Here is a 27,060-nt window from a genome sequence, read left to right as displayed (position 1 = left end):
TCTATTTAAACCCTTTCCTTATATTTTAAGGCTGCATTTTTACCACTTTGCTAATAAGATTGGAGAATACTGTGTGTAGAGTGCACCTTATGTTGTGTCATCTGAATAGACTCTGAAAAGTCTCAGAATTATCTTGGCAGTTGCTACATGTTGTGCGATGGCTCCCTAATGGATTTAGGCTGTATTTAGAATTCTCTCAGGGTTTTCATCATGTTAAAAGGAAGTTTTCTCCTCACTGTTTCCAAGTGCTTGCTCAGTGGGAACTGCGAGGTTTTTGTCTGTCATATTCTAAAGTCTTTTGTTAACAGTATAAAGTGCAATGACATTCACCGTTGCGAATTTGTGTTACATAAATTAGCGGCACCTTTTCAAATTCTTCATTCTGTATTTGGTGGCGACTCGTTGACTCGTTCGGTGACCGTTAAGTTACGTGACTGTTAACATACGTTAGACAGGACATGTGAATCAAACGCAAATTGAGAAAGTAACATTATTTTTAGGATATTTACACAAGAGTTACACCCCTTTGCTGCTCTCACATGCTTTCAGAAATACTAGAAATATTTTAAACTTGAACTCTAAAATGCTATGAAACTCCGAACCTTGGGTTTTTGAAAACAGAAGTTTATAATGAGCATGTGAAGCCAGGGTTATTTCTGAGAATATTCAACCAACGTGGCTTCAAAAACATTTAAATTTCATACCAAAGGGAACATTTTCAATCACTATTGTGTAATGCTGCCACACTTTATGTTTTCATCTTCCCAATAATCACAGGACTTTGAAACCTAAAACTAATAATTGTATGATAAGCTAATAAATAACAAAAAAGTAAACACAGGCTAAAGCATGATTTTAAAGCATGAACAAACCCCACTGGCCCTCCACCCTTTTCAGCCATGTGTCAGAGTTAGCCTTTTTCTCACAAGTTCAGTTCCTTCTTGCTTCCACATCATTACAGATGAATGGGCAGTGCTTATCTCACTGTGGCTTTGGGAGACAGAGCCGTTTAGGTGTGATAAAGGCTTTATGTGGTGCTAACTGTTGGTTGAACGCCACCTCATCCCTCCGCCCACAACCTGACAGTATCCACACTCTACTGCCAGTCAGCAGGCACAGGGATTGATAGTTAAATATAGCACAGAGACAGGGTGCAATGTCATAGGATGTTTAAAGTTAGTAATGTACATAATGACAAAATAAGGAGAAGCTGTGTGGAAAAAATATCCACTTGATTAAAGCCTTATTACGGCATATCATGGAGGAGGTATGATTTGTAAGGACACCCTGAATCCTCATCAGAAAAGTTGGTGTGCAGACATAGTCAAGCTGAAAATCCAACTTAGAAAAAGATTAATGTGAATTATACACAGTACATGACTCTAAATTGTGCTGGAAAGACTCATTGTGATGGGGTAAGACTGCGTGGTTGGAGAAGCCACTAAAGTTGTGGAGTAACTGAGAAATGGATGAGACGTGTTCATTCCCCAAATTGCTCATCTCATTTTGGTATTAGCATTTTTGACTAAGCAAAGCACACTTAAAGGAACAGTGTATCATTTTATTTAGTCTTTTTTTTCTTATTTAGAGGATAAGGTTTGACACCGCACTTCTACCTGTCTCTTAGAGACGTGCCTGCCACTTCTAAAGCTAGCTGAACCCCCTTCATAATGGATAAAAAACTTTTTAAATATTCACAAACATCTGTCCTTTCTTTTTAGATGGAGAGATTACTATTGGCTAATAACTGCAGTGGTCATAACTGCTTTTCTTATTTTGCTAGGAGCTAGCTCAGTGGTTAGTTAGCAAGTTCTTACAAACAATTTCCATGCAAATTACAGGCGAAGGCAGAAATATGCCAGAGACTGAACAATGACAAAGAGATTTTAGGTGCAGAGCCCTTTTTGTGAATTATTTTACTTGCCAACCAGTTGTGGAATACTCATTTTTCCCTAGCAACCAGAAGTTGTCAGGAGGTTGCCAACTGGTCTCTAGTCCAGTGTGGCTGATGTCTTAGATGAGCAATGCTGGCAGTAAGTGAAGTAGTAAAGTCAATGCTGAAGCAGGGGTGAGGAACAGCCTTCTGAGGTTCAGTGAGTTCACCTCTTTCTAATTCTAAAACGCCACAATGTATATTTTAATATATGTAATCTTATTTCCAACTAACAGTAACTCGGTTGAGGCAAGCTGTCAGACTTCTGTGAAACTACAAATGGTTTAGAAGCTTTTTTGCACATATGTAGTTCTAGTCACTAAGACCTCAAAACAGACTTTGATGTACAAACCCAGTCGAGTTTTCCATTTAATTTGCTTTAAAACTGCAGGGAGATGCAAAAAGATGGCTTCAAACAAACAAATCAAGCTTCAGAAAACACAGAAACAAAAAGGAAATCCTGACAACTGGTCTCAAACTACTGTACAAATGATCAGTAATATTTGAAGTTAGTGAGACCAAGAGAATAAAACAAAATGCAGACAGAAACTGAAGTACTACACATACACTGGCTCACACAAATAAATATGTATGCACACTGTAAAGAACGCCTTTGTAAAGGTTGCAACTTTAAATAGGGTCTGATTACACAACAGATGCTGTCACTGCTCATTGCTTACATTTTCTATATTTGTCTACACATCTTGATATTTGAACAGCCATCTGTGTTTGCATTCTGTCGGTAAATGTAACTTAACATATAGCACAAGCCCAAGGTCAGAGCACCTCTTAGTATGCCCAGCAAGGATGCACACAGAGGTATGTCCTTTCTGGGAAGGATTGCATAGGTGGGTCAAATGTTAGCAGCCCGCCAGATTGTTCTTTATATACTATCTTGCCTCTCTGCACGTGCTAGCAATAATATGCACACATATGCACACAGATGTGTAAAATCCAATGAGGCATCAGATGTTGCATGCAAGAAGAGACTACTGTAAGTACATGTCTCACATGTGGCTTGGAAATGGTAGTACCCTAACATCTAACATCTGTTCGTGTCAACCATCCGTGAGCTGGAACGGCATCGACCGCGCATCTCCACGCATAAAATGAGATAAACTGACACACAAATCACCAGGCTGATGTAAGCTGTTTTCTCTTCTGTTTTATATAATAGGTAGTCCTGTCAGCTGAAGCTATTTGAGAAGGTAATGCCTCCCTGCCAGTGGGACTCTTTTATGGGTATGTTTTAACGAAATGGTCCGAGTGGTTTGTGAAAACTTTCGCTGAATGGTGGTGTTTGAGGAAAATGCTTGCCTTGGGATTTTTTATTGCTTTGTTTCCACTTTGACTGTTAAAACTACATACACTACTTCAGCTGTCAAGCTGCTCTGCTCTGCTAGTCAACATCTGTGGATGACAAGCAGCTTAGCAAGCCAGAAACAGAGTGCTGAGTTTTTGACTAAACTTTCTATTCTCTTATCTACTGTCTCTGTGCTTAGAAAATGAACCTCTGGTGGCTGTGTGTTGTCTTCACTTGCATCCAGCAATATGTAGATACAGCAATCTGTTGTCTTTTTTTTTAAATGCACCATTATTTGATGAGAAAGAGAAGTCCTTTTTCGCAGAAGTGAGGCTTTTGTTTATTCCCTTCAACAGCATCTTTGCGAGTTAGCAGCATGCTACATATACCAGCTCTTTTCTTAGAGATTTTGGGAAACTGCTTTGGGAATTTAAGTGGTAATCTAGGCTTGAATAATCTACATTTGTAGTATTTAATTACTTGCTTGGTTCTACCAATATTAGATAGCTTACACAAACCTGTTTTATTAATGCATGCATATTATTAAAATTTGGGACATAATGGTTGTATTGATGGATAGCAACTTGAAATGCTCCAAATATGCCACTACAGCATGTAATAATGTAAAGATAAGCTCTGGCAGACTTGGCTCTGTGCTTGGCTTTAAAGGGTTAAAGGAAGTAGAACTCGACTAAACCCAAGCTACAATGCTAAAGCCTGTGCACTTAAAGATCTTGCACATGTAACCCAAGAAAACCTTCACCGCGCTGGGAAAAAGATATACACAAAACTGTTTAAGTAATTACAAAGTATTTCTTATATAAGATATATCTTTATATCTTGGGAACTAGGTTTAAGTGGGAACGCATTGACATGATGTAAGGTAAGAAAGCAGGTGACTCATGCATGCTGTCTGCCTCCCCATGGTTCTTGTTCTTTTCTGATAAAACCAGATGATTCGATTGCTTAATGTTGTCTTTAACCTTAAATTGACCGGGGAAGAATAAGTTGTCTTGTTGATGAATTGAGAGGCTAGAAGATTAGACTTGTCAGACTGCATATGTAGGTTCAGCCAAAGAGCCTTATCCCCTTTTCACATGCGGTCCTGAAGCTACCCCAAATCCACTCCAGTTCCTCTGTGTACAGCTTGCCAGGGTGCACAGGGTAATTCAGGGTAAATAGACTATGAGGGAAAAAAGAGTTGCAACTTCCTGGAAGTTGCAGCTCTCGCTCTTCCAGGACGTTCCAGCTCTCTCTTTTCTAATGGTGGCTTTTTAAAAGTCACCAGTAGAAAGATTCATTTGATTTGATAATTCATTACTGAAGATGTTAGTCCATTTTTTAAAGGTCATTACAGGTGAGTTTTATGCTGTTCTTGTCATCTACAATTACGTGTGATTCATCTGCTTAGAGACCCAACTATCAATCGATTTTCTTAACCGCTTATCCAATTTAAAGCCCTCTTGGTGCTGCAGTCTATCCCAGCTGAACTGAGCGGCAGGACAGGTTGACATTACATCACAGGGTTACCCCAGAGAGGCAGTCAACCACACACTCACATGCAAACTCTACACAGAAGGGTCATGCCCAGGCTGTTTTTGTTTTTTAAAAAACAGTTGGTGGTGAAATGCTTTAATTTAATGTATTAATCCTAAAATCTTCTTTTTCTCTTCATCTTCTTAAACGTATTAATATTTACAATGGTAATAGACAATATCCAGAATAATATTTTTAGATGTGCCAAATACCAAAATAGTATTGGTACACTTTCAATTTACCAGTTAACCTAGATTCCAACTCCGGTTAGTGACAGAAAGAAAGAATGAGCCACAGATCTCTTCAGGTTTGTTCTACAGAACCATCTATGAAGTTGGTCTTAGCAGCTGTTGTAAGATGAATCATGTTTCCACCCCTGCCTATCACAACTAACTTGAAATTATTATAAAGACTGCAAAAAAAGGAAAAACAAGCCTCACTCGGAGAAGCTTTGCAAGCTAGGAAGTTCTCGATGTAGCTAGCAGGCTCAATATTTAATGCCATCTCAGCAATGAAAATAAAAGACACTTGTAGCCACAGGCATTCACTTTCAAAAAGAATTTGGGCAACCAATAGTTGCAACACTTTTGGCAAGTATTTCCTGTAGGATGACCGTTGCTCTGAAGCAGGTGTGGATAGCTAGCTTGCTAGCAAGAAAACAACAAAGGTTGCTTTACTTTGCTGACTCTAAACTTCAGCAAACACATGTCCCTCTTCTGGATGGAGTGGTAAATGGACTGGTTCTTATATAGTACTTTGCTACTCTGTCTGAGCACTCAAAGCGCTTTATACAACTAACTCATTCACCCAATCACTTCTTATAAGCTCTTAAGTGCTCTATCTAACGTTCATACTCCGATAGATGCATCAGAGAGCAACATGGGGTTAGTATCTTGCCTAAGGATATTTGGCATGCAGACTGGAATAGCCTGGGATCGAACCACCACCCTTCTAGTTAGTGGCTGACCTGCTCTACCACCTGAACTACAGCCTTATCAGCCAATATGAAGATTTGAGCAAAGACAATTCAGCTGTATTTTTCAACTTCTATTTATATAACATTGGTTCACAGAAAAAAGCCATCTCAATGCTCTTAATGATGCAAGGTAAAAACCCCAACGGTGGCATCCCATGAGCAAGCACCTGGCGATGATTAAGGAGCAGATCACACCAACTTTGCAACCGTGCCAATCCTGAGTATTCTCATGCTGCCAAGGGGATCAACCCTTCATTTTTAATAATCAGATGGCATTTCCTCAAGCAGAACCCTAAGAGAAAATGACATTGTAGCAACTTCTGAAAAAAGCACTTTGTTTTTGCGTTCATTACAGCAGGCACAAAATTTTTATAGTCAGTTGCTATAATGCCTTAGCATCACTGTCATTGACTGAAACATATGAACATAAGTGGGAAATAAATGCCATGTAAATTAATTTCCCCTTAAGCTTTTGTGCACATGTTTTCATAGAAAGTCTGCCATGATTTCAAACTAAATCACTCTGTAACAAATCTGGTCTAGAGAGCAAGATCCAAACAAAGGTTAATCTGTCAGAGAAATATTTTAGGTTGTAAGTTTTTGTCACGGTGTTAATTTTTATAGCGACCACATAATTGCGGAGAACTGCTGCATTGTTAGTGCTGATGGAGGCTTTGAACTTCATCCTAAAATTTATTCCATTTACCATAAGCTCTCCAGACTCCAACAGCAGCTCAATCAGATACCATGGCCGCTCCATCTGCCACTACACTCCCATCATCATCTCACTGCAGCCAGAAAAATCAGAGGGATATCCTCAAGGAAATATCACTTTACACTTATTGTAATCAAACCAAGCTGCAAGCATCCATTTCAAAAGGCAATAAGGCTTTCTGGACAAATCCTGACAGGCAAAGAACGGCCAAGCTCAATATAGCCCTTTAGATCACAAATTAAACACCTCTATTTTTCTTCATGGACTAATCCTGATAAATAATAGGAAAACACAGGTTAAGATGAAAGAAAATGTTGACAAATGATCAAGGAGAAGTCAATTAAAGGGGCCTTAATGATGCGGGTTATTAAAGCTGCGGTGAGGATCATCAAGCAGCAGGCAGTCGGAGCAGATAGGAGATGGTAGACAACAGGCCCTCTGTCACCGCTGGACCAAAAAATCAATATGTTGCTGTTGGTAACAACAGTTTCTCTATCCGCTTAACACATGTGGATCACATGGAAATCCATTTATCTTACAGATCTACAAACACAACAAAATAAACAATCAAACAGAGAATGATATCTTGACATCAACTGGCAGCGTAACTTTAGAAATGTGTTATAGTAGAACGCTGTTGCCTCTAGGGGCTGTTACTTTTTATTTATCCGCTTTTTTTTTAAGTGTGTTTGGGGGAGAATGTGCCAAATTGAGGCCAAGTAGTGAGCACAATCTGGTGACACACTAATTAGCGATGATCTAGGTGAAATGCTAGCTGTGTTAGCATGTGTATAAGTGTCTGTGGGCGATACACACAGTTTGAAGGAGCAGTCTGACAGCTGCTTTGCCTCAGGCTTAAAGCTTATTCAAGAACAGAATGGCGAACTAAGTTAAATAGAGAAGGCCGCTTAACCATGTTAAAAATGACTGTCCGATCTTGCTGACACATGGTGCCTGGAGATGAGAAAGACGATCGTTTTCAAGCTCAGAAAAAAAAAAATACAGTCGCAAGTTTGAAAACAGTGCAAAAGAAAATGTGTCTAGAGGGATCAAATTTACAAGATGTTAAGAATGAAATTGAATTAACTATCCTGCATTCCTCTGGGCATGCATGTTCAATGCTACCCCCCCCTCCCCCCCCCTCCCCCCCCCCAAAAAAGAACAAAACAAAACAAAACAAATCTACAATCAGCTTTCGTCTTGATTCTACTGGAGCAAAGTAAGAAAACAACTTCAGAGTAGCAAAACAAGAAGCTCAAACTTTATCAAACTCTGAATGGGCCTGCAATTACTTTGACCAAATTAAAATGTGATCATTGAATGTTCATGTAATGTGTCAGCCTCTAGTTTATAGACCGACAAGCTACAACCCATTTTATTATTTCCCAAAGCATCTGACTCCCAATAAAAATGCTGCAAATGGTTGTCTCATGCTCTTGATGTGGGTGTGTTAAGAACATTTTACTGGCAACGTGCACGTCTGACTAATTCATCACCCTCTGTGACATCCACATCCAACTGACAGGCAAATCCCTTTCCTTTTATTTGGTGAATGTCTGGATGGAATGCGTAGCAAGTTGGTAAAACAAACTGCCATCAAAGCCCATACAAATCACTAATAATATAACAATTATAAAAATAACATTACATGAGAATAATATTCCAAACTCACTGTTTAATATTTTGAATACGTATTTATATTGTATCCAAATACATATTACATATTGTATCAATTGCACTTGATTCAATTTAATTCAATTTCCTTTGTATAGCACCAAATGACAACAACTGTCACCTTAAGGTGCTTTATATTGTAAGATAAAGACAATCTTATCTTACAATATAAAGCACAATGTTGGAGAGGAAAAACCCAGCAATCGGACAACCACTTTGAGCAAGCACTTGGTCACAGTGGAAAGGAAAAACTCCCTTTTAACAGGAAGAAACCTTCAGAAGAACCACACCGAGGAAGGAGCAGGCTTCTGAGCATGACCAGTTGGGGGGGAGGCAGTGTGGGCAGGACAAGAGACAAACTATAAAAAATAAATGTTAAATTTAAATTATTGGTAATGATTAAATGTAGTAGTTCTACATAAACACACAGGAAAAGAAAACAGATGAGTGAAGAAAAATCCTCAGTGCATCATGTAAAGCCAGGAAGGATTCAGTGTTACCTGATTGAGCCCTAACTATAAGCTTTGCTAAAAAGAAACTAAATCTCAATCTGCTGTGCGATATGGCCAAAATCTCATATCCCGATATAAGAATTCTATCGTCCCGATAACGATATAAATCACAAAAATGTAACATTTTCTGTAAATTCTGTGAATCTCGGGCAGCTCGACTTGCGGGAAGTGTTTCCAGCTGCGCGTCATGTAGCTGGAGTTGAGTGTTTTAACAGATGCATGAAACTATGTCACTTTTTAGACATAAGTTGTAACAGCCGCTGTTTTCTTTGTGAGTATTTATTACTCGGCGTGCTGCGGGGAAAAGCCTGTTCTAACGTTTGAGTCTAAGGTTTCTAACCCTAACCCCTAACCCATAGGTGTCAAACTCTGGCCTGCGGGCCAAGTTTGGCCTAATTACATTTGGCCTGCGAAGCCATATCAAATTACTATTAGAGCTGGCCTGCTGGTATTATACAGCTAATATATATATTGTTTAGTATTAAGCTTTGCTTGTTCCATATTCAGTTTTTCAGCTAAACTTGTTTGAGTCCATAAGAAAAGATTCATTCTTATATCTGGAGGAAGATTTTTTTTTTCAATAAATATTAATGTTAGCCCGCGACTTTGTTCCATTTTGAATTTTGGCCCACTGCGTATTTGAGTTTGACACCCCTGCCCTAACCCTTTAGCACCTGGCGGCTCTTTTTTACTTCTCATCTGTAAATAATCTGCTCTTTCACGTGATTCAGTTTATTTTGAAAAGTCTCAACAGGATCTTGAGCTTTATTGTGAAAGGTTGATGTGGAACATAAACAAGCGGACACGCGATGGTGTTACCGTCGTTGTTGCTCACCACAACGCATAAAAACAGGCGCTTGCCCGTCCGTAGTGTGGTTATATTAAATATAAGAGAAAGATAGAACTTTAAGAAATTAATATAGCCACTACAGTGACCATCAAAACAATGAAAAAATATTGCCGTAAACAGTTTATTTTGTGACACCACGAAACAAACGATAGCGTAAAATGAAACGATAGACGTTTTTACATCGTCATCCGATATATATCGTTATATCGAACAGCCCTACACTATCTTGTGAAACATTTCTTTTGTTCCTATGTTTTTGTGTTTAATCTGTTTTCATATTCATATATTCAACATCCTTTGTCTAATATATTCATTATCCCTCCTGGACATGTCCAAACCATCTCAGGCTGCATTCAACCTGATACATCACAGCATGCCACTAACATCTCACTCTTGACCTTTCCACCTGTCGCCCTCTGATTCACAGACATGTAAGATTACATGGGAGTGTGGAGGTATGCACTGACATACCTCCAGACTTCCAGGTTCTCTTCTATCTGCTCCTTACTTGGTGTTAGCATTTCAAACCCGATACAGATAACTAGGACACTTCAATCCTCCATAGTGTTTTCAATCGCACAGGCAAAAAATTACAAAAATGAAGAGGATTTAAAAGAAACAGAAGATTAAACAACACCATCAATAGCAACGCTATTTTGAAGTTGTCTGCAACAAACAATAATACAAAACAAAAAAAGGTTACAGGTGGGTACAGTTGGCTGATAACGTTGGCTGCCTGCATTGATATTATTGTTTTTTATAAAGCCACTGCCTCAGTGGTAACTTAAAAGAGGGATAATGTGGCTATCGAGTAAATTGCTAACAGTTAAACAGCTAACGCTTACATGTGTACTCCGCAGTTATGATAAATGTTTAGTACTTGTTCAGTGTTACTGAAATCAAAGTTTTACTGGCCTCTTGTTATGAAGGTCGATTACTTGGCAGCTAGTGAGGGGAGGGGCTATGTGTCTTGTTGTTGGCATCAATGGTCCAATATAAATTTTTTGTTTCAATTATTATTTCAATTAGTATCTGAGTGTCTATTTTTGGACAGCCCTACCGTCAAATAACACTTTTGTTTCGTACAATTTTACACAATTTCTGCTTGAAAAAAGGCAAAGGAGGGCAAAGTAAGAGAAACATAAGACCTCACTTAGGTTGTTCAGTCTATGATATATCACTAGTCATTAGTAAGAAAGGCCAGGTGATCCCATTTTCAAAGCTTTAGAAATACTCCTCAAATCTTGTCCCAACAATCAGCAGCTGTGCACCTCTAAGCGGTTCCCTCTCATACTTGAGATGGGAATGTGAAAACAAAATAGCACTGCATTTTTAGGAAGCTCTTCCCACTGAAGATTTATTAAGAAATAGAAGTTAACTGAAATAGGAAGTTGAGTTGGCTGCTCATTGGATTGCTAGAAAGGCAAATCAAAACCCCTATTTGGCTCAAAGAAGACCTTTAGGGAGGTTTAGCTGGCTCTGGAGTGGTGGTGCACTGTTCTACTGTGCAGCAACACCTGCACAAGCATGACCTTTATGGAACATTCATCAGTAGAAAACCATTCCTGCAGGAGAAGGAAGGGTGCAAAATGTCATGAAAAGAACAGCTCACCAAATGTTCCACACGGGAATGGATCGATCATGCTTTGGGCTTGTGTTGCAGCCAGTGAAACCAAGAACATTTCACTAGTAGACGGAAGCACAGGCTCAGTTAAATACCAAGCAAGTCAGTGTCTGTCAAAAGGCTGAATACACAACAACTCAAAATCCTAACTCAAAATCCACAACGGACTACCTAAAAAATACCAAATAAGTTGAAGGTTTTCCATGCGTATGACAACTGTGATTATAAATATGCACAAAGTCTCGGGAATATTAGCGTAAGTAGGTATAAAAGGGTGAACTGCAAGTCTCGCTACTGACAAGCGTAGTGCTTGCCAAAAGGATGGTACTAAATACTAACTTTGCAGGCTTCCCAGTTGTTTTTTAAAATAAAAAAATATATATATATCAATTACAAAACTAATCTGAATTAAAATATTAAAGGTCTTATAGTTATTAGCTGTTTTTATCTTAAAAACATTGTTCACTGGATTAAGAGCATCAACTTAAATAAAATAATAAAAAACAATCTGTTCTTTCTTAAAGGGATTCCAGATGATGTGATAGTTTTTCTGCCAACAAAACGGAGAAAGGGAAATAATAATAATAGTACAAGAAAAATATCCCAAGGAATAAAGATGGAAAGAACAAGATATGAAGCCAAAGTTAGCACAAAGGGGAAGGCTTGGGAAATAATGTGAGGAGAATGGTGGAAAGGTAAAATCAGCCATGGCCACAATACAGGCAGGTGCTGGTAGTAAGGGTAGAGTGGTTTGCTGGCTGTCATGTTAGAGCTCTTCCTCCTGGTCTTAAATCACACTGATAGTTTATGAAGACAGCATGTCGAACCATAGCTATGAAAGAATTATACTCTTAGCATAGGTTGAATAGTTTCCGTCTGGTCTGGTTTCCTCTATTGTATCTAACCAAGGATTTACACATCTAAAACAGTGATACAAACCCTGTTGCTGTACAAACCTACTGGGGACCTCAAATGTCCCTAAAGCCAAAGGCCAGCACTTTTACATCACAGTCATTGCTTCATTTCACTTTACACATGGCGGTCTACCTTCATAACACGTCACTCGTCAGTACTTTTCTGCCTGCGCTGTTTATATTTTCAAATGGCCATTCTGCCATGAAGTTTCCCTCGCAGCTCATTTCAAACCAATTCAATTTCAGTAGTGTCAAAGGAGAAGTAGCATGGTTGTTAACTGTGATTTTATAAGCCACGGACGAAAAGAGAGAAAAATCTCTTTCTAGGAGGCAACAATCTTGACTTATCTGAACCAGAACAGTATGTTATTGCACATTTTTAAAATGTTCTTATTTACTTTAGAGCATTGGTCAGTTTAATATGCAAGTAAACTTAAATTTTTCTTGTAAGGACTAAGCGTTAATATTCAAATTTACCAAGCAGCCACAGTTCTGTTTGACTCTTAGATAGACTAGTCTGTAAAGTTTTAATGAGTTTTGAATATTATTTTAAAGAATTAATATCAAACTACAGAGAAGCCCATGTTGAAAAGAATGAAAGAAAATGTTTTTCACCGATCATAATTGTTTTCAGTCAATTAAACACAGCCCTGTATTAAGATGTTAAACATGTCACATCAACAGTGGTCTACTGTATGTGTGACAGCGGGATATGGGGATAACCTGGTAATAACACCAGCACTCCAGACACTAGTCATTTATGCTTTTGCTTAAACATGTTCTTTTTGTCAAGAGGGTTAGGAAGGATTTGACAAGAATTCCCTCATGGTGTGTTTGCAAGGCCGACAAAATGGAGCTGTAGTACCGAAAGCCCTCGTCTTTTTTGATTGAATGCTTTCAGGTAACCTTGCGAATAATGAGACCTCGCTCAAAGAAACAACAACAAGAAGTCAGGCCTGACATTTCTCGGTAATTCCTTGTCTATGTAAACTGGCCCCGGTCTAACTAAACATACCCCTGCTGGGTTAAATCACCTTAATGTGAACTGAGCGTATGCTTAATTGAACTATTACTGCAATCTGTGTTGTCCCAGTAACAAGCATGGCCTTGCCTTTTTACTATCATATAATCAAAGTCTAGCCACTTATGTTTTGAACATTACAACAAAAATGTGATTAGGTTTTTCTTTATTATGGATTTAAAATGATATTTTGTAATGGGTGTTACAATTTGAAATTTAGTTACACTCCCAAGGGGAAATAATACACATAAGGAGCATTAGGAGATTGTGCGGTTCTTACTTGTGTAAAACCATGTCAGTTAAAAAAAAAAAAGCTATGCTACAGAGATCACATATGCTGAGAATGCAGTGTGTATTTGGAGAGAACCAGAGGTGTATTGGAAGACATAACACGAAGTGCAACTGGAAAAGCAGGAAAATTGAGCTGTAATGCTAAGACGGGGTGATAAGTAGATGTAACGCTGTGCACAGAGGCTCCTGTTAAAGTGAGAATGAAAAGAAAAGACCACAACAGCAGCTAGTTTTATGAAGAAATGTTACCATGTCAAATTTAAACTTTGATTTAGCAAAATGTATTATTTTTTGTTTCAAATCTTTTTTTCCTTTTTTTCCTTTTTTTTTTTACCCGATTTGCTTTGGTTTCCACACAATGCTTGTTTAGGTTCAGGTACCAAAAGTACTTGATTAGCTTTAGGGATTTTTTTGACATTGTAAAGTACAGGTTAAAAAGCTCTTTTCTCTAGCTTACAATAGCATTCCCACAAACATCATACAACCACTATGTCTCCTTCATAATCTTTCATAAATTATTGATTACAATAGATGAGCAGATAACGTCTGGGCTTATTTATAGGTAATAGTGGGAGCCTGCTTACTTGTAATATGTATGTTGGGCCAACATCTGATAACAGCATTGTATTGCAACTGGGCGGATAACTTCTTAATAAAGTAGTGGTAAAGAGTTCAGCATGAGCAAGATTTTACTTACACACAACACAATTTATAATACTATAGGTGCAAAAACATATATTTTGAAATGGATAATACACGGTAATTTTGTAACCAATTCAAATCCAAAACCATGAGCATCAATAAACCTTTTGATTCAATACTGAATAAGTCTTTACACCAGCAAAGGTGCTTGTTTAGTTGCTCAGATGCTTTGAAACATTTGATGCAATTACACCAGCGTGTTACTGTCTCTCTGTTTGGAATTCAATGACTGTCTTGTGTTTTTAAGTACATGGCATTCATTCTGTTCGCATGTTCTTGTTTGTGTTGTTGGAGTCTTTCAGCGCTGCTGAAACCCATCTCCCTAAGTGCTGTGGTAATGCACTGTAGTCCGGTTGTGTTCTGCACATCCAAACAAATGAATAATTAAAATGTTTTTTAAAACAAGGCTGGATTGGATAACCTGCGTAGCGTTTTCTCCTCTTTGGCAACGCGGCAGCCTTTTTCCTCTGAAAATTAAACCAGGCGAGCTCTATAAGTGTGAATGCAGCTACTCCTGCAATATCAGCAAGGGATCCCAAGAATAACAAATTGAGTCTTTCGGGTTGTTTTTTTCTTACCCTTTATTACACCGAAAAGGGAAAATGGCATTGAAAACCATAAATATCACCTCCCGCAGTAATACGTAGCATTTTCATACTCTTCAGAAAAGTCTGAAAAGTTAAAATACATACAATAAAATACATTTACCTCAAAGGAATTAAAAATACACTCATCTAATTGGATGAGTTGGCATGGAAACTGATATTAGGTGGACTGTGTATCTGCTAAATAAGGTTCTTGTATATTCTGATTGTTTGACTGATATAGGACTTTTAGGACGAACAACAGTACCGATATTTCCTGATAATTCCTTTTTCAGACACACAAAACATAAACACAACAAATCTGTGTTACATGTAGTTATTTAATTACTCATTTACACTAGGCTCTGCCCAACTGCTGTGTTTGTAGGAAACACTTGTTGCGAACAGTGAATTTGCATAGTGCCCTCTGGTGGACAAGCTATGCAATATTGACACTCATAACGTAGTTGAAAGATCTTCACTTTTTTAACCTTCATTTATCCACCCTTAGACTTAAATAAAAACTGAAATAACAATCATAGCTATGAAAGCTGTCTCTGCTTTTAACCAAATGCTTTCACTGTATAAGGCTTAATGTAACTTAAGTAACTGAAAGGGAAAATGTTGTGAATTAAAAGAGCAAGCAAACAACTCACATTGTTATAGTAAGGATCCAAACAAAAATCTGCTTTTTATGATCAGGCACAATCACGATCTGCTTCCATACTGCACATGGCACAAGTAGGTTTTTTCACAGAACAGCAGGAGGTCACCTTGCCGAGGAGTTGAAAATGTACACCGGTCCTTAGCAGCTCCTCCTCAAACAACTAAATATAGAGCCAATGCTTCTGAGCCAAAATTAAAAACGATCTGAAGGGAAAGATCTCCCATTAATTACCATTATCTTGTTTAGCGGAGGGGTTTTTGGTGAAAGACTGCTGTCAAAGCTAAATTCATTAGTAAATATATTACTCCTGTGGCTTTGCTGCAATAAAAGTCACAGTGGGTTTTGCAAATTGCCTGCAAATCTTTTGCTGCCCTCAAAATAGCACCGTAACAATGACCAGACACTGAAAGATAAATCCAGATTGTGCAATCTGGACTTCAACATATTGAGGAATCATTATCAGTAATGCACAAGACCAATCGGTGACGGCTGCAAGAAATATGCTTTTCTTTTGATCTTCAGGAAGCCATTATCATATGTTTTACATCTATATTTCATGAAAACTTGCTGCCAGGGGAATCTGTAATACTGTCTGAGATGCAACACTGTAAAACAAGTGTTATTACACTCTGGCATAAATCGATGGATACCCAGAGCGCATCAATATTATAATAACTTGTCTACAGCCATTTTAAACTCATCCATTAAAGAGCAGCTATTATTTGGTAATGTAGATGTGCATCATATTGGAAATGTGACAGATTTTAAAATAGATTTACAATAGAAAACTAAAAAAAAAAAGCAAAAAAACATCACACGATATATGCGTGAGAGAGCAGGTGCATTATATCTGATCATCAGTGAGCACGATAATTGGCAGGACAATCGTCTATAAGTTGTGCAGCCGGTCCCACGGAGTTCAGCAGCATGGAAAGCGGGCCTGCTTCATCGTCTTACAATGGGGCATCATTCATAGTAAATACGCTCTGTGCTATTTAAGGTGAAACGACGCAAAACAGCTACAGAAAGTTAAACACTGACTGTCACGTTCACTGGAAGGTGTACTCTTAACAGATGGGATGGCTGCAGTCATGATCTTCTGGGTTAGCTTACATAAAGCACTGAGACTTGCTGTATGTGATGTATTCTGCTGGAATGATTTGTATGCCCAAAAGTGTTGAGAGGTTTCCTGTACTCCAAAGGTACTGCTGTGAGGTCAGCTGAATAAAAGATGGGGGTAGGGGCAATCTGGGTTTCAATGCTGGTACTGACTTTAAAAATTAAAATAAAAATGAGGAGAATACGAGTAGTTAACTGGATGAAGATTGTTGTTTACTAAATTTGATCTGCTCTTGAGATTTTTCAGTTCTCTCCTTTCATAGTTTGCACACCAGAGACTCCGCCATGCCACTTGGCTTCACCATCATTAGCAGAATAACACACACGGTTCACGTGGACTGCTGTTTCTAATAAACTGCCCTGAATCCTTTGATGTAAGTATTTGACTGAACTACCTGACACACTGTAAGGGTGCATCTGAACTCCCTATGCTACCACAGTGGTCCTCGATGTTCAATCATTTCAAGTGTCCTGAGCCGTGTCTTGTTATTCTGTACTTTTGCTGAATTTATTTTCAGTTGTTGAGGAAGTCCTAAGATTAGTAATGCAAGCAGAATATTCCGTTCAACTGAAAATGATCGTCAAGGTCAGCCTTTGTTCTTCTGGTAAAACAATGGTCACAATGCAAGCGCCATAGAGGGTGGCTTGTAGAAAGCAGTAGCACGCTCTGGAGATACAGATGATCAGGTGAAAATATGGATGGTGTAATATGATGCAGATTTAGGTGTTTACATGAAGCTGAATTACCCATAAATCACTATGTACTGTAGAATTCCTAGCATGTGTAGCAAGTCAGCAGAGCAGCTTCTCCAACAGGTGACATGCTGAGGAACTGTATTTAGGAAACACTGAAATTTCATGTATAGCCACTGTAGATCCCTGGTGGTCTAGTGGTTGGGATTCGGCGCTCTCACTGCCACGGCCCGGGTTTGATTCCTGGTAAGGGAACGCCTTTTACTGAATATGCCGGGGGGAACCCACCCGAGGGATTAATAAAGTTTCATCTGATCTAATCGAATCTAGATATTCAGTAAAAACACACACAAAGTAACTCAAAGTGTAACAGAGTACATAAATAGAATTTTGGCTGTATTTTGCACATCCAACATGGGTTTTTACACCAAGTTGAGCAAGATACAGCATCTAGTGACTTAATATATAATAAATAAAACACAACAAATCATCCTTGTGGGATGACAATTTTTACACAGGGCAGCAAGTTTAATGTTCAGTTATTTAAATGTTGTGTACAGTGCATGTTTTAGGTGAGAGACCAAGATTCAAAAGAAGACAAAATTTGAAAAAGCTCCAATTTTCACATTAAAGCTCGCCACTTAAAGTGATGCTTCAAAGCTTGCTCTTTTTATCAAATCCACACCCAGGGGTTCATATTTTTCAGCAATGAATGCAGAACGTCTGCAGCTTTTGTCCGAATTTTGAAAAACATTTTTAAACATCACTAGTATTCGGTATGCTGTTCAACGCTGGTCAGAGTTTGATGATTGCTGTTCTGTATTTTTAAATGAGAGCGTTTTACATTACCTAGCATCTTTCTGTTGGCCACGTTCTTACATTGTGCTTAGCTTTAAATATTGATTTGGTGATAGAGACAAAAAGGACAGTGGACACACAATGACTTCTTAATCACCGCATCAGTTTTCACTGACTTCCCAAATTATGACTTCACCTTTATTTGTTGGGCTCCTGTAAAGCAGTGATTGAACTGCCAAGCACCAGCTGACATGAATCACACACTCTTGTGTACTTTACACCGAGCAACAGTTCAATCCTGCAGCAGTGGCAGAAAGCAAGTGGTTATCTACAGTTCCTGCAGTTCTGCTGTATTTCACACTTGTCGTCAGTGTCCTTCAGCCGATGAGACTACCGTTCGCCAGTGTCATAAAGCAGATATCAAATCCCCATCTGAAAATGTAGATGCTGACATTTAAATAACAGCAAAATGGGCTGCCGCCCTAATAAAAAGTATCATGTCAAATGCGTCTCATTCATGTCAACACAGCCCACAGCTCCATAATAACCATGACAGGAATATTTATTATAATATTTTTTTAAGAATACATGTCATATTTCAATGCCAGCTGGAGTTTGTACACCACTGCAAAAACAAATAAATAAAATAAAATTAATCAAATATTACAGCTGCTTAATGGATCACGTGCGATGAATTTAAAAGGTGGATCTTTGTGTTTCAGGAAAGGTCACGTGTCCCTTTTTACTGGGCTTTTGCATGTGTCACTAATAAAAAGACGCATTAACTTAGTGCATATTTTAATGGGTTTTGCCGTGATATTCTTCTCGGAGCGCGCGAGACAGGATGGCCCTTATCCTGGCTTATCTTATGGATCACTCTTATGTGATGTTGTTTCAAAGGAGGTTGCACAAGATGGTTACCATGGCATTTGCACAGGCGTTTTCTCCAGCTTTACTTTGCTCACAGATAATGGGTCAGGTCAAGCTATTCTACAGCTTCTCCTCTCTGTGGTCGTGATATGACTGAGAGCTGGGTCATTTTAACCTCCCTTTCCTCTGACTCGACATCTTCGGGCAGAAATTAAAATCTCCGAGCCTCCATTACAGCAGCTACAGGTTTAAACCCAGCATACAGTCAATGTTTTATATCAAGAAGGGTTAAAGACACTTGGCTAAGGTACGGGATACGATGAGCGGATAGCAACAGCTCCCACAATTCAAATATAAACGAGCTGCAGATGGGTTTTAGTGCTGTTTTGTCCGGATTTTTATTGTTCAATTTTTTTAAAAACCCACCATTAGAGTGTTAAAGACTCCAAATTTAAGAAGTGATGTCCTATGTGCAGCTTTATGGACAGCTAGTCAGTGGTATTAAGTGTACTGCAGCAGTGACTATGGGTTACATCTAATCCCAAAGTTCAGAACAACAAAAATAACAGACTTGTGAAGAATGTTCTTGATAAATCTCTAAGGGCTCAGGTCAGTCCCACACAGTACAATTGTAAACGGCATGAGGGCTCTTTTGTGGAATTTTTGGACTCTTGATAAACACTTTCTCTAAGTGCACAACCCTGAAGACTCTCGTTGTGGAACTCACTCACAACTGAAAAAAAAAGGACTGAGAGTCAAACCCAGGAAGTATCCATGGAAATATGAACATTAAAATAAGAGCATGTTAACTCTGCACAATTAAAATCAGTTTAAGTGCACTGGGTGTGCGTTACCCTAATGAAGGCTATTTTGTGTTGGGTATTTCTAACAGAAACAAACTCTAGTGTTCACACTAGTGATCAAACCTTCTCTGGATTAAAACACGATGCTGACTTTGCCATAACCTGAAAACATACTGTTTGTTTTGGAAGTGTAAATCTCTTCCACCTCTTCTTCAAGGTCAGCTTGGAGCACTTTGAACTGGATTATATGAGAACATAGAAAAACATTAGGAAATGTAATATTTTTGCACAATTCAAAGTATCTTATTTCAAAGTATCCCCTTATTAAGGCTTTTCCCCCAGTGTGTAATGTCTTTAGTTCTCTAGTTTATGTTTTTTTTTTCTATTGTTAATCTAAAATACAATTTTGACACCAAAAATAATCTAAAGTGGCTCTAAAGTGAGAATTATAGTGTTGAGCATTCCAAGCAAATAATACAAAAGTAAACCCAGAAGGTATTTGAAGAAAATTGTCTCATCCAAGGCTTAGTCCCTGATAGTTTTCCTTTTTTGTGTGTTTTCTCTGTCATCAAAGACAATCAAATGACAGTGATCACAAACGCCTGCCTTGTCTCTCACAGTGCAATAACACATGGAGTAACATGTAGGTTCAAACTGAAAAAAAAAGAAATATAAATGCAGTTGGCTTTTGGTCTTGTGCAGCCAGATGAAACCAATCTTGTGTGTGTGTGTGTGTGTGTGTGTGTGTGTGTGTGTGTGTGTGTGTGTGTGTGTGTGTGTGTGTGTGTGTGTGTGTGTGCCAATCTCAAACATGAAGTAACAAATGACACTTCATTTTACCATCGCTTATTACCTCAATCTTACAGTTATGAATCCATAAACCATAGAACAGCTTGCAAGGTCAGGATGCTAACGTGCATGAGCCTGTTCACCAGCTGCCATGTTCTACATGCTACCTGTTATTTCAAGACATGCAGTGACATCACTTAGCTGCAGTCACACAGGAAAGCACTGATGAGGAAATTCAGCTAAAAAAAAAAAAAAGACAATATCCTGAAAGTAATAGAGGTATGAAAAATAATAATTAAAATCATATTGCTTTAAAATTCTGGGCTATAATGATGGAAACAAGCACTGATATGCGACAAGGCTGCCTCATCCAAACAAACAAATACACCTATACAAACAACCCAACAGCTGTGCTGCTGCAAGAAAGCTCTGACTTTACGAGAGGAGAGAGAATATTAAAGTGAACACTTCTGAGCACTTCACCTTCCTCACCCAAACATACTTCATTAAACATTAAGACTTAACACGTTTTGTTCCAGATTGTAAGTCCCCCACCTTGTGTTCTCATTCAATCCATTAAGCGGCCGTTCTTTCCTTTTCGTCCCTTTTATCTTCACTTCTAGGCCATTTTCTCTCTAGAAACCGACTGACACCGAGCTTGCCACAGTATTAACTTTATTGGCCCTTAACTGTAGTTTATTGGACGTAGTGCTCTGGGAATGGTGGCAATCTCTGTATGTTCTTGAAGATTAAAAAAAAAATAAAAAAATCAGATGAAGCACACGTATTACCTGCGGTGTATATGAAGAAGAATGGTCATGCTACAATTCTGCCATACTGTAGCGTGCTATTTTTTTATTTTTTATTTTGTCTGATATGTAGTGAAACAAATTCCCACTAAAAGATGAAGCCCAGGCAAGGCTTCCCAGTCTTCAGCTCCATTCTGCTGTATTTGAGTAAGCCTCCTAAAATGCCAGCGCCGAGGCTGACGTTACGCCGGCCTAAGAAAAGCAATCACAGCTATTTGAACAGCACGCCAACAAGAGTAATACGAAATTCTTCAAAAGTCTACAAAACCACTTTATTGGTGTTCTGATGGATTTCTAATGTCACTTCTCCGTAGCTACAGGCCCCATATCTGTGTGTGTGTGTGTGTGTGTGTGAGAGAGAGAGAGAGAGAGAGAGAGAGAGGAAAAAAACAACACACATTCACTCCTTTAAAAATGAAAATATACCATTTCTCATGACCTGTCAGAACAGAGGTCCTGTTGTCTTCCATTAACTGAGCACTGCCCAACCACCGCTGAATATTAATGGAGCCTTCCCTGGATCATCAGCATGTGCATTTAATTCACAATCCTATCTGCATCTTCTAGGGCACAGGCTTTTTTGACTGCATGTGTGTGTGTGTGTGTGTGTGTGTGTGTGTGTGTGTGTGTGTGTGTGTGTGTGTGTGTGTGTCAGAGCTGTTGTGAATTTGTTGATTAGAGGAGACGTCTTCTGAGTTCAAGGCCTGTCACACACTGTGCTTGAGATGAGTTACGTTGCAGCACAGAGGCATAATTAAGCTGTCATCAATAAGTGTAATGAAGAAAAAAAAAGGGGGTCATCAGAAAATAATCAATATCTCCACAATCGAGCGGGATCGGCAGCCCCGGCTGAGAATAGCAAGCCGGTCTGATTGACGGTCCCCGTGCGTGATGAGCTGATCTCCAATTAAATCGCAGCCGTATCTCCCCGCTAGCCGCGCGGTTAAAACCACTTGGATACGCAAAGTGGACCGATCGCGTTAAGATGCCACAGCTTATCAACAGGCAAGGCCAATAGAAGGCTCCCACTGAAAGGAAGAAAATGTGTGCTATAGCAACAAAGTGGCTCGAGGATTTTACATGGGAATCTCATTCCTCAGTATTGACAGTGCGTCAGGACGGGCAACGTGCGCAATGTGCGAAGTCACCAAACATATTGCGCACACATGAAGCCCGCGGTAGACAGCAAATCTCCAGTCACGTTTGGGTGCTGGTGGTGAACATATGGCTTACCTAAAAGACGCGATGCAAGCACCGGAATTAAGATGAAGAAGAGGATGATGATGGTGATGATGGCCCGTCCATCTAAGCACGATTCTTCTTTTCTATCCTCCGTCGGCGTGTCGATGATCTCCTAACTAGGCCATTTCTCCCCGGCTCGCAATTATTTCTCAGGAGAGCAACGCAGTCGCAGGCTTCCGCACATCAGCACACCTTCTCGGTGTCCGTCTTTCTCCGGCTTTTCCAAAAAAAAGCACACCTCATACTGGCCCCCTCCTCCTCCTCCTCCTCCTCTCATCCCTCTCTGACAACACCCCTGCTATGTTTCCTTCTCCACGGAATATTTGACTTTTTCTTTTCTTCTTTTTTTTAATCAGGCGGAGACGCAGCAGCGAGTGCGACCCAAACACGGGAAGGAGAGAGGGAGAACGAGAGAGGGGGGAAAATGAACTCACAGGAAAATAAATGCGTAACGCTATAGCGTCAGGACTCGCGCGTCGCTTCAAAAGTCAACGCAGCGATCTGTCCTCTTTCTCTCCCCCCCATTTGCCCGCGCTGATAATAATCCGCGGTGTGCGCCCCCGCTGTGCCGAACGGCCCCCTTTAAAGAAAAAAAAAAGATTACAGGTTGACTGACTTAAAACACGAAACAGCGCTTCAGCGAAGACACCCCACCGAAATCAGGTGTCCAATCTCTTCTTCGCGCGCTTGCGTGGTGCTCTCTCTCTCTCTCTCTCTCTCTCTCTCTTCACTTGGTCTCTGATGCTAAGGAGAGAAAGCTCGGAATGAGAAAACAGAGCCCGCACCTTCCGATCAGCCCGGTGCTTTTGGAACAACACCTGAAAGGCTGTGAATATCAGGATGATGCAGTGGTATTTATTTTTGAAGCCCGCACTGAAGGAGATCCCACTGCTTTTCAATCTCCCTCTCTCGCTCTCTCTCTCTGAGCGCAGTCTCATTGACTCTCGCGCAATATTTCAGTCTCACTGCTAGTTGTCATGACGAGGAGGCGAGACGCATAATTCGGCGGAAAAGGGCGCTCGATCTGCTGAAATACTCGCGTGGAAAAGCAAAACGCGTTTGCTTCCAGCGTTTATAGGTGATGATCTGTGCCAGGCTGACACAGATTTTTGTTTTCTTCTTTTTAATTTTTTTAAATTTATTTTTGGTACTTTTTTGGTGGGTGAAATATGAAACACCGTAATATACGAATGCACGGGTTACATATAGAGCAATAATAATACAAATAACAGCAACAATAAATACTTACCTATAATTTCTGCTTCCTGGTTGAGTATATTATTTAAGGAAAATGAGCATGGATGCAGAGCTCAGCTGGTACACAGTAAAGACTACCTGCATTGATGTGACCACTAGGTGGCAGCACAAGCACAACATGCCAGCCAAAAGTGACCAGTTAGTGTCCCTAATAGCGTATTCAAATTAAATCGTTGGGGTTCGCCTCTATGCTGTGAATTGAACTGAGCTGAATCAGTTGTGTTGGCAATCAATTGTTTGATGAATCTTGCCACGATACTAACTTTCTATTAAGTTCTGTTTTGTTCTTCGCTCACCCTCGAGGGAAATATGTGGCCCTTCAGCTGCTAGATGCTTTCTCTGTTTGTCATTTGGTCCTCGACAGGTAGCATGAAGCAGGGGGCTTTAAAGCTGTTTTTGATCAAAGTAATTGCGGCTGCATCTGGAAGCGATGCCGATAGGAGCATTGAGGAGGGTAAATGGACTGCACTTACATATAGCACCTCTTTACCCTAGCTCTTTACAAAGAGCTTCAGCATTTTTTGTCTCTCATTTTAACCACGTAGACACCAAGACGACAGGAGGAAACTTGCTGAAATTTTGCCCAAGGACACAGTGGGCCCTAAAAGTAAAACAATGAAGACGGGTCCCAAAAAGAAAAGAGGTCAAGCAAGTCAAGTGATGATTGTTGGTCGATTCATGACTCATTAGTGAGTCTTCCCATACAATCTGTGAGGTGTATCATTGCACAGTGTCATGCAATTAATATATCCTTAGTGTTTATTTTCTTTATTATATTGTTTTATGTACTTTAATAATGAAGGTTTGTAAAGCAAAGCCACTTTTGACTCATAAACTAAGTTCAGACAGGTTGCCCTGGTAACGGACCTCAGAAAGGGGAAGTTATTGCAAGCTGCACAGGAAGTTTTAGTGCACAGGCATATTATTAAATCAGACAAATAAATCAGACACAGAAAAGAGGAACTGAGTAGAAGGAGTTTGTAATGAAACTGTGTGTGTCACGTGTGTGACATCTGAAGTACCGAAATAACACTATGTAAGACACATGTTCAGCTAAAAATGTTAGAGTTTCTGCAGCTGGCTTTTGGGGCTGTGCAGGGCTCTCTCTTCCGGAAGATGATTGAATAAAAAGAAATATAAATGTTTTGACCACTATGAGTCGGGTTTTCTCTGTTCTATCATGGGGACAAAAGAATCGGGGTTAATAACAGCAAATTTTGGGTGTTACCAAGCTGTGGTCAGAAGAAGCAGTGTGTGAAGATGACACTCAGTATGCTCGCTTTGAATCCACAGTTCAACGTTACAACCCTCATGATGGAATCTTTCTAGTCACAGGAAAAAATGAACCAAGACATTCTGTAATTTACCCAAACAAGCCTCTTTCGCTGGATGACTGAGTTCTGAGTTTAGACTTTCAGACAGAGGTTGATGCGTCTTTACAGTCAGTGAGTCAGGTGAGGAATTCAGTCATTCGATATAGTTTGGAGCCCGGGATGACTTGTGCAAGGTCTTCGGGGTGACTGGACGTACAATCAGAACACACTAGAGGGATGAAGTATCCCATTTTGCCTTCAGAAGGCAGCTTGATGTCTCATGGAAAGAAAGATGCGGCTGGAAGTATGTCTGAGCCACTTACTAAATGCAGATAGGTGGCAGGAAATGGATAGATGGATGGACAGATAGATAAATGCACACTAGATTAGCCTTCAATTATGACAGCCATTAGTGCAGAGGAACTGCACCGTGATCCTGTAACTCACTTAAGCAAATGTTAGATGATCTTAGCAATATGTCTTTGCTATGTACAAAAATGATGACTGCTCAGTGCAGCGAAATGCAAAGAGCACTGGACTCTTTGAGTAGTTTAATTGTGAAGTGAAGAGGTCTAGCTAGTTTCACCTGATTTAGGATGCAAAACTGTGACTTCATTACTGTTAGTTTAAACTGACCCTGCGTTTTCAAAATCCCTTTTTCTGCTTTCATTTCTTAAATATGTGTTCAGTGTTTAATCATTCATTTCTAACCCCTGTGAAACAATACTGTCACTTAGAAGTGTTCTGAAGTATTCTGACATATGAAATAAAGGGGGCTGATATCAAAAGGGCACGATTTCCAAGGTCAAGATTTCGGTATGTTAAATGTGTCTTATAAAGACATAGAATGCACCAAGGAAGAGTAATCACAGACCGTTAGCAACGTCTTGTTGTCAATCTGGACAGAGAACCTAGAAAAGGGAGCTGATAAGCACTATTTCTTCTGGGCCGGTGCAGAGGGAAATCTTTTTTTTTTCACCATTCCTTGCGCAGAGGGCAGATCTCAGGTGTCTTGTTAAAACGAGAGGGGAGATACGGTAGGTACAAAGGTCCCCGAGGCTCTGGCCTCTCCTCATAGGTCAGGGAGGAGATTAAAGGGAGTCAACAGCTGCAAGAGTATCATCTGCTTACCAAATATTATTAACCGCAACAACAAAGCAGTATGTGACCAGACTGGGAGCTGGAGCCTTTGCTGTCAGAAACTGTGAGTGGGAGAGAGGTTTTTTTTCCTGGATTGCATCACAAGTGAGATTTTCAAGGGAGAATAGTGAAACTCTGCACTGCTGAATTAAACTGTCGACTGGCTTGGATTGCATTCAGCTGGGGTACAAGCCTATTGTAAATCAAGGCTGTGCATGCTGATCTCCCATCCATGGGTTGCAAAAGGTGGTATATGATTGGAAGAATTTGTAAATTGCCCTGATGTTGATTCAAAAAGGTACAAGAAAAGATAACTTTGTATCCAGCGGTCAGGACTGCTGCAAAGTACACGTTCTCTCTAAAATCCCATTTATAACCTGTAATCCTGTATTACAGTTTTTTCTGATTGCTTAAGCACATTTTTTGTAACTATTGGCTAATTTTGCAAAACTCTTCACACAAATAAGAAAACCTGTCACCCAATCATCAAAACATTGTAGTTCTCTTGTAAAAGCAAACACAGCTAGATTAACTCTTCACACCTTCATAAAAATGGTGTTTCCGTATCAAACAGTACACACAAGCCATCATCTACTAAGCACACAATGCGCCAACTGCACACTGATGGTATGAATACAAAACACATCTGGCCTTTGCTTTCTCTGTGCACAAGGTAGGCTATGTCAGTTTGAGCTCATACTGCTGTCATAGATCCATAAGCATAGAGGGATCCAAACTTCAAGTACTGGTGTTTATTCAAACACATCAAAACAAACACAAGTGGTTATTTCCAAGTATAGGATTATTTGCAACCGCCATAATGACTATATGGGTTACTTGGTCTGCAGTGAACATGCTTCCTCTGCCCCCAGCATCTGGTCATCTAGCAACTCTGTAAAGTAACAATTTCAGTATTTTTACATCA

At 39.5% G+C, this 27,060-nt stretch overlaps 1 protein-coding gene across 2 annotated transcripts in view; it reads right to left on the bottom strand.

Annotated features, from left to right (window-relative positions):
• nlgn2b (neuroligin 2b) overlaps nt 1–22,976 on the bottom strand; it is a 65,586-nt gene extending 42,610 nt beyond the window's left edge. For both annotated transcript variants that reach the window (XM_080867279.1, XM_080867280.1), the window contains exon 1: nt 22,417–22,976. The gene's annotated coding sequence lies outside the window, so the exon portion shown is untranslated. The remainder of the gene's footprint in view (nt 1–22,416) is intronic.
• Between the last annotated feature and the right edge of the window lie 4,084 nt (nt 22,977–27,060).

Source organism: Rhamphochromis sp. 'chilingali', assembly GCF_963969265.1.
Source record: "Rhamphochromis sp. 'chilingali' genome assembly, chromosome: 19".
NCBI lineage: Eukaryota > Metazoa > Chordata > Actinopteri > Cichliformes > Cichlidae > Rhamphochromis > Rhamphochromis sp. 'chilingali'.
The sequence above is the reverse complement of the archived record's forward strand: the minus strand, read 5'-3'. Positions and strand labels throughout refer to the sequence as shown.